This window comes from Bos mutus, chromosome 2 (assembly GCF_027580195.1).
Source record: "Bos mutus isolate GX-2022 chromosome 2, NWIPB_WYAK_1.1, whole genome shotgun sequence".
Taxonomy (NCBI): Eukaryota; Metazoa; Chordata; class Mammalia; order Artiodactyla; family Bovidae; genus Bos; species Bos mutus.
In genome coordinates, this window is record NC_091618.1 from 10,788,087 (window position 1) to 10,800,955 (window position 12,869).

Sequence of the window (12,869 nt, forward strand, 5' to 3'; positions counted from 1 at the left end):
CTAAATTTAGTGTTTTATATTAATTTATATTACATTATACTAAATTCACACTGTTCACTATCTCCTTTAGTGCTGGATGCATTGGGTACCTCTCTTTCACAGTATTAATTTTCCTTAAGTGGCTGATACATCTAGGTTACTATTAGTTCATATTTGTAGTTAGGAGTTTCAACTAAGCATTTTTTTCTGAGTGGCCGAGAATCTTTGTTCATCTATTATCATACACAGGTTCTAGTTATATACAATGACTTCTAGTGACTATGGAAGAGGCAGGTAGGCAGTGTCTGCAGGTCACTTGCTTTCTGGATATGAATTTCTGCCTCTTCTGAATATCACATAAATTACCACGGATATATCTGGTCTCCCATGCCAGGACTCTACTCTAGAGAATACCTATCATAGCTTTATCTGGGCAAGAAACACCGGAATTAGCTACTCACTTTGCTTTTTGCTTCTGCTGCTTTTGTTGTGGAAGTCTATAGTTGCTTCAGACTGTGCTTGCTTCTTTCTAACCTCAAAATTCATTCATTCATTTATAAAATAATTACTGAGTGTCTACTATAGTGCCAGGCACTACTGTAGATACTGGGAATTCAGTGATGAACACAAAGTCCCCAGCCTCAAGGAATTTTGTATTCTCACAGGAAGAAAACAAATGCATAAGGTAATATAATTTCACAAAGTAATAATTCTTTGGAAAATAAAACAAAGTAAAGTATAGAGCATGACTGCAGGGGAGCTATTTCAGATTAGGTGATAATTTATCTGAAGTGGTAACATTTAAGCAAAGCCGGGAATAATGCAAAGCAGAAAGCTATAAAAAGATGTACAGGAAGGCTTTCAGAAGGAAACAAATGTAAAGAAACTAACAGGGTAACACCTAGCACTTTTGAGAAATAGCAAAAAGGCTGACTTTTGCAAATTATAGGTGACAGGAAATGAGTCTGAGAAGCAGGCAACCGGGGAGATGACACAGAGCCTTGTAACACATGATGAGCAGTTTGGGGAGGTAATGGGTGCTTCAAGCAAGAGAGTGATGTGTTTTGATTTATATATGCCAAATGCCATGGGGAGAAGAGAGACTATAAAGTAAGCCCTCCCTGAGCAGATTGTTTTATATGTTTCGAAAGCATTTCTCTGGGTTTTATCCAGGAGACGAACACCAGATGCTCAAAATCAAGAGTAAGAGCCAAGAAACTGATGAACCTCCAGGCCCCCTCCCATTCTCCATATTCTTTTACTTGAAGTCTGGTATATTTCTGAAACTTCTGCATATACTTTATGGCATGATTTCTTCTCCTATCAATCCAATTAGAAATCCACTAAAGTCTCACCAGCTGATGGCAACCTTTCTCAAGTACTGCTGCTGCTGCTGCTAAGTTGCTTCAGTCATGTCCGACTCTGTGTGACCCCATAGACGGCACCCACCAGCCTCCCCCGTCCCTGGGATTCTCCAGGCAAGAACACTGGAGTGGGTTGCCATTTCCTTCTCCAATGCATGAAAGTGAAAAGTGAAAGTGAAGTCACTCAGTCGTGTCTGACTCTTAGCAACCCCATGGACTGCAGCCTACCAGGCTCCTCCTTCCGTGGGATTTTCCAGGCAAGAGTACTGGAGTGGGGTGCCATTGCCTTACCTCATAAAAAATACTTATCTAACTTACCCATTAACACAACCACTCAAGAGTCCTCTGTACCCTGGAGTCTGCTGAAGCAGACACAAATATCCAGCAGACCTATACTAAGCTGCCCTTAAGGTTCCCTTTAAAGTAACCATAAGACAGCCTTTCAGCTCTCACAATTTAGGCATCAGCACAGATCACATTTCTGTGGCCAAAAAAACTGGAAACAACTACACCTTCCCTGTGGACTTGATGTGGACGTACAAAAGCCATCATCACGTTGGTTAACTCCTTCTGTAAATAAACAGCCCAGTCAACTGACTGTGGTAAAGCTGGTGAATTCTTCTGGCTACTTTATTGCGAGGCATGACTGACTAATGTATCATGGTATTGTCAGCCCAAGGAATATTTACAGTAACTTTTTTACACTAAATACGCTAATCAGAACTTACTGAGAAAGAATTTAAAAAAAAAAAAACAAAACACATTTAGGCTGTACCAAATTCTTATTAGGAAAAATATTTTATCAGGAATAGATTCTCTAAGAAAAACTGTTTTCACAATTTCTAACCTTACTTCTTGGAAAATCATCCTTTGAAGTTGTCTGTAAATTAACACAAACTTTTCCCCACAAGCTTCCAATAAAATTGGGAGATAGTATTCCACAGGAAAAATTCCAAAACCACAGTAGAAAGTATTGAGAAGGGATGAGACAACCTGAATTAGTGTCAAAGTGACCTTAATAATAATCCCACAGGTCTACTACATTCCTTCCAACCCTCTTCAAATCTCTCTTCAGTTTTCAGTAACATGTCACGTCATTCACAAAGCATGAGTTTCTCTAATGTGTGGAGATCCAGACTCCACAGAATTCTCAGCCTCCAACACTTTATCTCTACCCTCCCTTAATCTAAAGTTAACATTTCTAAGAGAATCATATACTTTTCTATAGGTGCTCTGACCTGACCCATGGTATTCTCCAACATGAATGTTCTATAAATGTGTTGCTTCCAGGTATATAGAAAAATTTATACCTTACACTATCCATTTTCTAAACTCAAAATCCTATATAGCATTCTATATATCTACGCATCACATCTATTAATCAGCTCTCCAGTATTCAAACAAAATTTACTACACATTGTATTAACAGAACTGAGTCTTTTGAAACATAAGTCTTTAGCTGTCAAAACTATAAAATCTAGGTTCAGATCTTTTATTAATATTTTACTTCAAATTTATTTGCCCCTTCAAAAATCCATCAGACCAAACATCATCAACCATAATTCCAGTGTATAATCACCCAATCATTCAGTGTAGAGAGTAAAGAGTAGTGAAGTAAGTTTTAACACTTGTTATTTTACCTTTTTCAACATAATTCACCTCTGTAAGAGGCAGGTTTGGCAAGCTTGGAGCATGACCTCAGGAGTCTGACTGTGCCTGCTTAGTCACTTCAAATGTGTCTGACTCTCTGCGAACCTATGGACCGTGGCCTGCCAGGCTCCACTGTCCACGGGATTCTCCAAGCAAGAATACTGGAGTGGGTTGCCATTTCCTTCTCCATGGAGTCTGACTGCTGCTGCTGCTGCTGCTAAGTCACTTCAGTCGTGTCCGACCCTGTGCGACTCCATAGACAGCAGCCCACTAGGCTCCTCTGTCCATGGGATTCTTCAGGCAAGAACACTGGAGTGGGTTGCCATTTCCTACTCCAATGCATGAAAGTGAAAAGTCAAAGTGAAGTCGCTCAGTCATGTCCATCTCCTAGCGACCCCATGGACTGCAGCCCACCAGGCTCCTCTGTCCATGGGATTCTCCAGGCAAGAGTACTGGAGTGGGGTGCCATTATCTTCAAATCCCAGTTCTGGCACTGATGAGCGGTGTGGGAGCTTAGACAAGTTATTTAACTTTCCTGAGTCTCATTTACTTCATCTGTAAAATGGGAAAAATACTAATGTGTCTTTCTCAAAAGCTTGTCATGGGTTCAAAGGAGTTAGTATCTGTAAAACTCTTAGAACAGTGTCTGGCACATAGTTAGCATAATGTAACTGTTGAAGAAAAAAGTTTTTTTTAACAGACTCAGGACAGAAAACTGGTCTTGGTGAAAGTCAATTCATTACTAGTTTCTCTTAGTTTTTCAAAGGGCAAAATATTAATATTATTAAAGGTCCATGTAACAAGAGATTCCTGCAAGAGAGGCAACAGAATGGGTCTACAGCTCATAACCTTTGTCATTGGCTTTGATTCCAACACCACACAAGAACTTCCAAGTCCTCAAGGAAAGCTGTTGTCAAGCTCCTGGGCAAGAGAACACTGAATGTCAAACATGTCCTGTTATTTAGTGATATGAACTCATCATGGTCACAAACACTTTCAGGAGATTCAACTGTGTGTTATTAATAGCTAACATTTATGTAATTTGTTTTATGGGCTGGGCACTGTTCTAAGTACTTTATGTATATCAACTCATTTAATCCTCTTGAAAAGTCTCTAAGATATGCACTATTTATTATTATTACCATTTAATAGATGAGAAAACTGCAGCACAGACAGTAACTCATCAACCTGGAATTCAAGCCCAGGCAGCCTAGCTTCAAAGCCTGAGGTTTTAAACCACAGCTATGTGCCTCAGTTTAGAACACCACAGACAGGACTAATGATTTTAAAAAGCTGATCAAGCTAAAAATGTATGCTATGCTGTGCTATACTCATAAACAGCCAGAATTCACAAGTTAGATAACGAGAAGATACTAAGAAGGCCAGTTTTCTTCTTTATCATTTCTCATTCTTGTTCTTCCCCAAGGCCTCCTAAGTAAATATGAGTTAATACAAGTGAAGTGCTTTAAATAGTGCCTGGCACATAGTAAGTGCTCATTATGAGCTAAGAGGCGATAATGGTAAAAATAGTAGAGTCTGCCTGCTGACCCTGCCTCATTCTAATAGCTGTGATATGCTAGGAACTGTTGCTATCTCTACCGTATTTCCCCTTTATGATTACAGGAAATGAAGAGGGATAATAAATAAATCCACTATAACAAACCCTGAAGACTTTCCAGTCGTGTTGCTTTCACATGACTACATACACAGGAGCAAACTGCTTCGCTCCTCTGTTCTCTGTTTTGGTTTCCAAAGACTGGATGGGAGCCAGAAAAAGGCAGAAGAAAGCACCTTTGTAACCTTCTGACCAGTTTCCAAGAGCAGAAGTAAAGTTTGTAAAAGCGATTTAATCAAACTAAACTTTGACTGTTAGATGGAAACTAAAAAAGGATTCTAATGATAGAAGCTCTACATACTACCAAAGCAGTGTCAACCTCATGATTCTATATTACTGCAGTTTTTAAAAATGATGTGCCTAAGACAGAGGTGACAGAAACAGTAAACAAGGCCTCCTTCAATCAACTGCTCTGCACAATTATTTAAGTTAAAAGCTTAAGAGAATCAAAATACATTTTGGTGAAAAAACCAATAAATCCAAGCATCTTCAATTCCAAAAAAATTTTATACTGGTAAAAAAATCTAGTAGTCACTAGAATTTTTCAAACTGTAGGTTCAATTCATTATTAGATTATCATATCCATTTAGTGGCTATTAATAGCTTGTTTTGAGTGAAATGCAACTGGTTGTGGTTTTAGTTCTGTCTGACTCTTGCGACCCCATGGACGGTAACCTGACAGATTCCTCTGTCCTTGGGATTCTCCAGGCAAGAATACTGGAGTGGGTTGCCATTTCCTTCTCCAGAGGATCTTCCCGACCCAGGAATTGAACCTGTATCTCCTGTGACTCTTGCATTGCAGGCCAATTCTTTACCACTGAGCCACTAGGGAAGCCCAATGCAATTAACCAAAACTAAAAATTAAATTAAACATTATAATGCATTACCAACATTAAAGATAAGTATTGTTTCACGAAACTTCTGTCAATTTTAAATATTAATATGTACATATATGTGTATAAGTACTGGATAACAATGAAAAATGCATCTTATGGTGGGTTGTGATCAAAAAAGTTTGCCGTTTTACCCAAAGATTAAGGAAAAAAAAAACTAGTCAAAAAGGAGAAAAATATCCACTTCAAGCTACGCATGATAAAACATTCAAAATTTTAATGATTCTCTAAATTAGTTTTTTTTTTTTTTTTTTAAGCCTCTGAAAATGAACGAAAAGGGGAAAATAAACCATCTGGGTAATAATCAACAGTTTATCATAATTATTCCAAATAAACAACAATTTCACAGCATGAGAGGTACCAACACTGAATAAATATATAACAGGAGATACACAGAAATGAGCTAAATATATACTAACAGGAGATACACAGAAATGAGATAGTTTCAGTTCGTCTAGCTATTAAATACCACACCAATACGACAGATAAGCAAAAGCTATAGAACTCACTCTCAAGAACATTTATTTTTCAGTGTTATCTAATCACTCCTTCCTAAGGGGACAACAGAGGATGAGATGGTTGGATGGCATCACTGAATCAATGGACATCAGTCTGAGTAAACTCCGGGAGGTGTGGATGGTCAGGGAGGCCTGGCGTGCTGCAGTCCGTGGGCTTGCAAAGAGTCAGACAAAGACTGAGCGACTGAACTGAACTGAACCTATAGCAAAGTTAAGAACTGGTGAAAAGGAAAAACAGATTCGAAAAATTCAGTGAATACGTTAATTACAAGGGTATGTTTTTTAGTAAGATATACGTGTGCTATTTTGTATCCTAAGTTGTTGTCCAGTCTCTAAGTCGTGTCTGACTCTTGCAACCCCATGGACTGCAGCATGCCAGGCTCCCCTTTCCTTCACTACCTCCTTGGAGTTTGCTCAAATTCAAGTCCATTGAGTCGGTGATACTATCTAACCATCTAATCCTCTGCTGCCCACTTCTCCTTTTGCCTTTTGTTCTCTAAATTCTGAAATATTTCAAGAAAAAAGAAAATCACACACACATTTTGGATTATGCTGTCAGTAAAGAGAGTGCGATTATCATAAATATCATCAATCTAGTAGGAAAAAATTAACATCATTGTGTTAAATGAAAATGCCCTCTTATTTTCAAAAAAAGGAACAGGTGAATCTGACCTAAATCTTCTTCAACTACTATGGAAACTAAATAAGTTCAATTTCACCTAAGAGTTAATCATTCTAATTTATTCCCATAGTAACAATACTGACAGCAACAAACTGCCGATTTTCCTAAATTCAGTAATTGCTACATTATTAAATTTCAGGTGAAAGAAAATTATTGAAATTTTAGAAACTAAACTGATTATCAAAACCACATATAAAAGAAAGCCCCTTTTGAAACAAAAATCAAACGTTTAAATCAAAGAACATTCTAAATACCATAGCATTCTAAGTCACCATAGCAATGCTTATACTTTTCACTTAATAATACTTTTCTGACAAAGAGGGGAAAAAAATCAAGACAAAAGCCACCATTGAAAAATAGTATACTTAATTAACATGTCTGAATTAATAAGGGGGATTAATACATAAGAATTAAAATAAGCAGTATCTGTAACCAAGCATCACTTCTGACCAGAAACAACGTAGTTTTTTGTTAACCAGATCCCATGATTCTCAGTTATATTTGAAATACTCAGAAAAATAACTTCTCATCACATATAAGTTTCAGGCTCTGGCATTCAGATGCACCTCAACTAATATTAAATCATCTCCTTCCCTTAGGCAACAAAATTTTTAAATTTGGAAATAATAAAAGCACACAAAAAAGTAGTAGTAATATGATTAACAATATTCTAAATAACTATTTGCATTTTCAATTAAAAAAGGAACTGTTTTATGAAACAGTTTTCTAAAGTAAAAATAAAAACACTAATTTAAATGTATTACTCTAAATATTGTAGTCCTGAACAGATGGGTGCACTTAATTTTGCACAAATTTCCAAATCTGGAAATGAGACTAGAGGTAAGTCAGAAATTTCAGTTTTAGTTTTCTGTTTTATATTTCAAAGTTGTTAAGTTCATACTGTGGTCAGTAAGATTTCAAAGTTCAAGACTATTACATGAATTTATTTAATATTCTGCAAATCAGAGAAAGTGAAAAATTAATGTCAAGAGGTAAACATTTTAGTAACAGAAAATACATTTTGTTAAACTCCCTTTTCTGCAAACACCTCAAATGTAATGAACTTCCATATAGTACTTTTTTAAGAGGGAAGGATAAGGATAATGATTTGCTTCAATTTGTGGTTTTTGTCATCTAAAAAACCCAGGTAGTAAATGGTTTGCAATTTACCTTAAGCCAGCATTTATAAAATGACCAGGTGAAGTTCCCAACCAAAAGCAGTATTCTTCTGTGTTTCAGAAAAATTGGATTTTTTAACTGTTATGAAGGAAGAACTCATTAAACCAGTGGAACTTTGTACAAAAAGGTCATGAACTCTGGAGCTACAAAAACTAAATTCAAATCCAGCTCTCCTGCCAACTAGCTGTGTTACTTTGGGTGAATTATGTAACTTCTGTGTCTTGGTTTTCTCATTTGTAAGTGGAGATAAATATAGTACTTACTTCACAGTGTTGTAAGGATAAAAGAGTTAATACTATAAGTAAACCGTTTGGTAACTTCTGGCACAGAGTAAGTACTACATAAAATGTGCTTAAAAAAAAAAATTACTGTTTTAATACAGATTTTCACAGTTCAGTTGTGAAAAAGTTTCCAAAATGAAAATTACTTAATTATATGTATAAAGAAAAAACATGACTTTATATTAAGCTGTAATAAAGATTAATACAAGAACCTTAAATAGTGAAATCACTGAGTATTTTGAAAATTAAAAATCATAAAACCTAGTTTAAAAAATCCGGGGCTTCCCTGGTGGCTCAGTGGTAAAGAATCTGCCCGCCAATGCTGGAGACGGGATGGATCCCTGGTCCTGGAAGACAACACGTGCCGTAGAGCAACTAAGCCCATGCACCACAACCACTGAGCCCGTGCTTTAGAGCCTGGGAGCCCCAACTACTAAAGCTTGCCTGCCCGTGAGCCAGTGCTCCTCAACAAGGACAGCCACTGTGATAAGAAGCTCAGGCACCCCAACTGGACAGTAGCCCCCGCTCACCATAACTGAAGAAAAGTCCTCACGGCAACGAAGACCCAGCACAGCCAATAAATCAATAAAAATACTTAAAAAAAAATCGTATGCCATTGCACTAATAAGAAATGACACTTTCCTAAGATGGATTAAAGCTTATTTTGATTCTAATATTTTTTTTCCCTCTACACCATAAGTTATGTTTACTCTTATATTTTAATTCAGATATATACAAATAAAGGTACATTCAGAATCTAAGTGTAAATGTCAGCCTTGTATAATGTCACCTACTTCAGATGAACTGCCTATATATGTAATATAACTGTACTATACAGCAGGTATCAAACATTTTTGCTCAATGTCTTACAAAGATTGTTACTATTTTCCAGGGTGAATAAAAACCTATCTACCTAGTACAAATATTAACCAAGCTAATAAGTTAAAGTGCATCCAACACAATCTGCAACAAGATCTTTAAGATATTAAGCACGGACTGCCTTGGGCCGATCTGTTCACTTACAATAGGTCAGCACGAACTACTATTCCTCTTCTGAGTTAAAACACTACCACATATTTAAAAGGGGTATCTTTGATGCAAAGAAAAATTTGATGAAGCCCATATTTCAAATATCTTGTTTAATATATTACAAATAATAGAGAAAATATCCTTATTATTTCTACATTTAATAATTAGTTGCTCTAGAACTTGGGCTAATGTGATCAAGTAAAAATATCAAGATGATGATGTTGCTGCTGTTCCATTGTTTGCTATGTTCTCTGCAAATAAAACATATCAATAAGACAATTTATAGCTTAAGCCATATATTCTGTGGAAGAACATAAACCTGTATTAAGTTAATCAGCAGACATAAAGTCCACCCATTTTTTCCCTTTACTATAAATAGAACAATTTGGTCCCTTGGTATAAACCAATTAAATGAATGTGGGGGGGGAACTATTTCTAATAACCTTAAATATATTTTGAACTATTTTTATGTTGAACTATTTTTATTTTTCCTCCATTTAAATCACACATAAGTTAAAATATCTTGCTATTATATGCAGAACACAAAAATCTTTTAAACAACTACCAAAAAAGATGATCTATGAGCCTTTTGTCTGTAAGCAAAACAAAAAGAATGAAGTCATGGGGTGGCTTATGCAGATCACAGGAACCATCATACTGCAAGGTACAAATCACCAGGACATTGTAAAAATTAAAATTTTTTAAAACTGTATTTTCCTTAAAACATATCCTAGGATTCAAGGATAAAAATTAAAGTATGTAAAACAAAGTGCAGTAACAGGTAAAATGACAAAATATCAAAATCAAAAAAGAGTCAAACAAAATCAAAACAGAAAAACCCTCCAGGCAAAAAACTAATATGCAGAAATGTTATCTTAAATTAAGCGAACAGGCTTACAAACTAGGACTTTGCCAAACTAAAGCAGAAAGTTTTATGGAAAACCAACAGTGACTCCGCTCCTCAACTTTAAAAACACACACAGTAAGTCGTCTCCAGTGGTATTTTTTTCCTTTGGCAGGTAAGAGGGGCAGGCTTTTCAGTAAATGGAAAGTCTATCACTATTCTGTGCAAAGAACAAGACTGTGAACACAACTGCTCCAATGAGACCACAGGATGTTCGTTTCATGTAAGGGCTTTCATGCAGAATTTCTATCATAATAAGCCAAAGTGATTTTAGAGAAAAGAGAGAAAGAGACTCCCTAAGACTTTTCAACCTCTACTTCCAAACAACACAGTTTCTTTCTGAAGTCTCTCTTTGAAGGCAAAAATGACTTAAGTCTTCAATTTTGTGGCTCAGCTGGTAAAGAATCCACCTGCGATGTGGGAGACCTGGTTCGATCCCTGCGCTGGGAAGATCTCCTGGAGAAGTGAAAGGCTACCTACTCCAGTATTCTGGCCTGGAGAATTCCATGGACTCTATAGACCATGGGGTCGCAAAAAGTCGGAGACAACTGAGCAACTTTCACTTTGATTTTAAATTCCACATCGTAGATTTCTTATCCCAAAACTTTTATTCCTAAGACATAAATTTACTGACATTAATCACTAACTACAATATTGTGCTCTCCAGCTTACAGCTTTGATAGAACTAAAACCCATTTCTCTAGCTGCTTGAAGAGGACTTCTTTTGCGAAAAATGACCTTGGAAAAAACATCACCAATAAACCCTAATTTCCTTATTTTGTAAAATGAAGGGTAAGTTTGAACTCTATGGTCCCCTCCAGCTGTAAACTACAGTACCCAATCAAGGTTTTAAACTCAAGACATGCTGAAGATGTAAAAAGTTGAGAAATGAAAAAGGTTGAAAGACAGCCTTGCATCAATCCAAATATGGGTATATGTGTGTACAAAAGAAAAAAGAGCCCACCATCCTGGAGATAAGGAAACACAGAAATGTCAGACCAGACTCATTGGGGTTAGATTTTAAGGACTGGGAAATGATGAGGTCAGGTTGAACAGAAGCTAGAGTTTTCCAGTGTTAGGTGCTGCGGAGGAGGTAGTAGTAAGAAGCTTTCAAAAGAGCTTTCCTCAGTATTTAAAAAAGTCCTGCAAGCCAACCACAAGGGTCCTTCTCTGTGGCTTCTAGCACTAATATGGCCAAGCTCCAAAGTCTTTTGCTAAAAATAGCTTAAGGGATCAGCCCAATTTTGGAATAAGCCAAGGCCTATGCTATGCTTGCATATGTCTCATATAATGAGGGACACTTTTCTACAACTTATTAGTCAAAAGAAAAGCAGGTGCTAAATGCTGTATTTATTCTGCTTGCTGAAGTACTAAATTTGAGAGCACAATTTACATGAGTACAGAAACTGATCACACCAAAACATTTACAATCAAGTGTGAGACATACACCATAAACACTGGAAAGACAAAAATAAAAATTATCCAACTCTGTCTCAAAACATACCTCAGATAACAATTTTTGGAAAACACCACACAATTATTATTAAAACCAACCCTTCAATTCAGAGATGACTAAGAGCCTACAGAGTCATTTAAGAAATTTACAAGAAACTTTAGCCTCAAAAATGAGAAAAAGATGGTTCTAAGGCTGAAACAGTTTAGCAAATTAGATGGTTTATGGTGAAAACAGTAAAGAAAAAATAGAACAGGCTAAGTAATCAAATACTGTAATGTCTGGTTTATTAAGAAACAAGAAGAAAAACAGAAAACTTGTCAATATGGTAAAAATGAAGAGACAATATACAACAGACAAAGATATATGCACGCTAAGTTCAACAAAAGAAAAGGTACTTTGAAATTACTATAATGAATTCTTTAAGCATAAAATTTTTCAGTAAGAGCACACTAAAATTTTTGGCAATAAACTTATAAATCTGGGGCTAATAATCTCCCAAGAAACTCTGTCTTCCATCACAGCAACTGTTCTATAAGTAAAGTTCGTACAGAAAACAGAGCCGATCGTCTCAAAACATCCGCATTTTTGCCTCGGCTGTACATATCCATTCTCATGGGATAGAGAACACAAAAATGACAGGACGTCCTGATGACCTGTCGATTAACAAGATTACACAGGCCCCACTGCCAGCAGTTCCGCGTGCTTGCCACCTGTTAGCCTGCTTTAGCGAAGCCCCCTAAACTGTGCTCCAGCGAAGAACCGGGAACGCCTTTGTTGTTTCCTAACTACGGAAGCTACCAGAGTTCAATCCAACCTAGCGCCTTAAGGAAAACTTGCCCCAGGCCGGGTAAATCTGCCCAGATGCTGACTTGGGCAAAGACCTTCTCTAGCTAAGAAAAGGCGGGAGAACCCCAAGCGAAACACAAATGTCACCTACTCGTCCCGGGAGGAGCTAGGCGTCAAGGGTGAAGAAAGTTGGGGAACTAGACCCAGGAACCTTGAGAGAGGCTCAGTTTCGCAGTTGGAGCAGGGTGAGCACAACGAGGAGGTGGGCCGCCCTGATGGGTGAAAACACAGGAAGATCCTGAGACCACAGGTCGGGGAGGAGAGGTGCGAAAGTGAATATGGGCAAAACCGATAGGCAGTGGCTTAGGGAAGGGCTGAAGCAAAAGGCAAGAAAACCAAGGCTTTTAAAAGGCAGATGAGGCAGAGGGAAAAAAGCAAGGCGAGAAGTGAGCAGCGACGACACAGGCTGAAACTGAGGTGAAAGAGGCGAGGCCGGCGTGGGAGAAAGGAACCAAATGAGCTCAGGAGGCTCT

General features: G+C 37.3%; 1 protein-coding gene across 4 annotated transcripts in view; it reads right to left on the reverse strand.

The window, feature by feature from the left end:
* The window catches only part of EYA3 (EYA transcriptional coactivator and phosphatase 3), a 94,996-nt gene that overhangs the window by 81,851 nt on the left and 276 nt on the right, over positions 1–12,869 (reverse strand). The window contains exon 2 of one of the 4 annotated variants that reach the window (XM_070383847.1): positions 12,488–12,608. The exons of 1 other annotated variant lie outside the window; for it this stretch is intronic. The gene's annotated coding sequence lies outside the window, so the exon portion shown is untranslated. Of the gene's footprint in view, positions 1–440; positions 458–12,487; positions 12,609–12,869 lie in introns of those variants that run through there. 2 more of the 4 variants (XM_070383831.1, XM_070383837.1) reach the window with 2 other exon arrangements.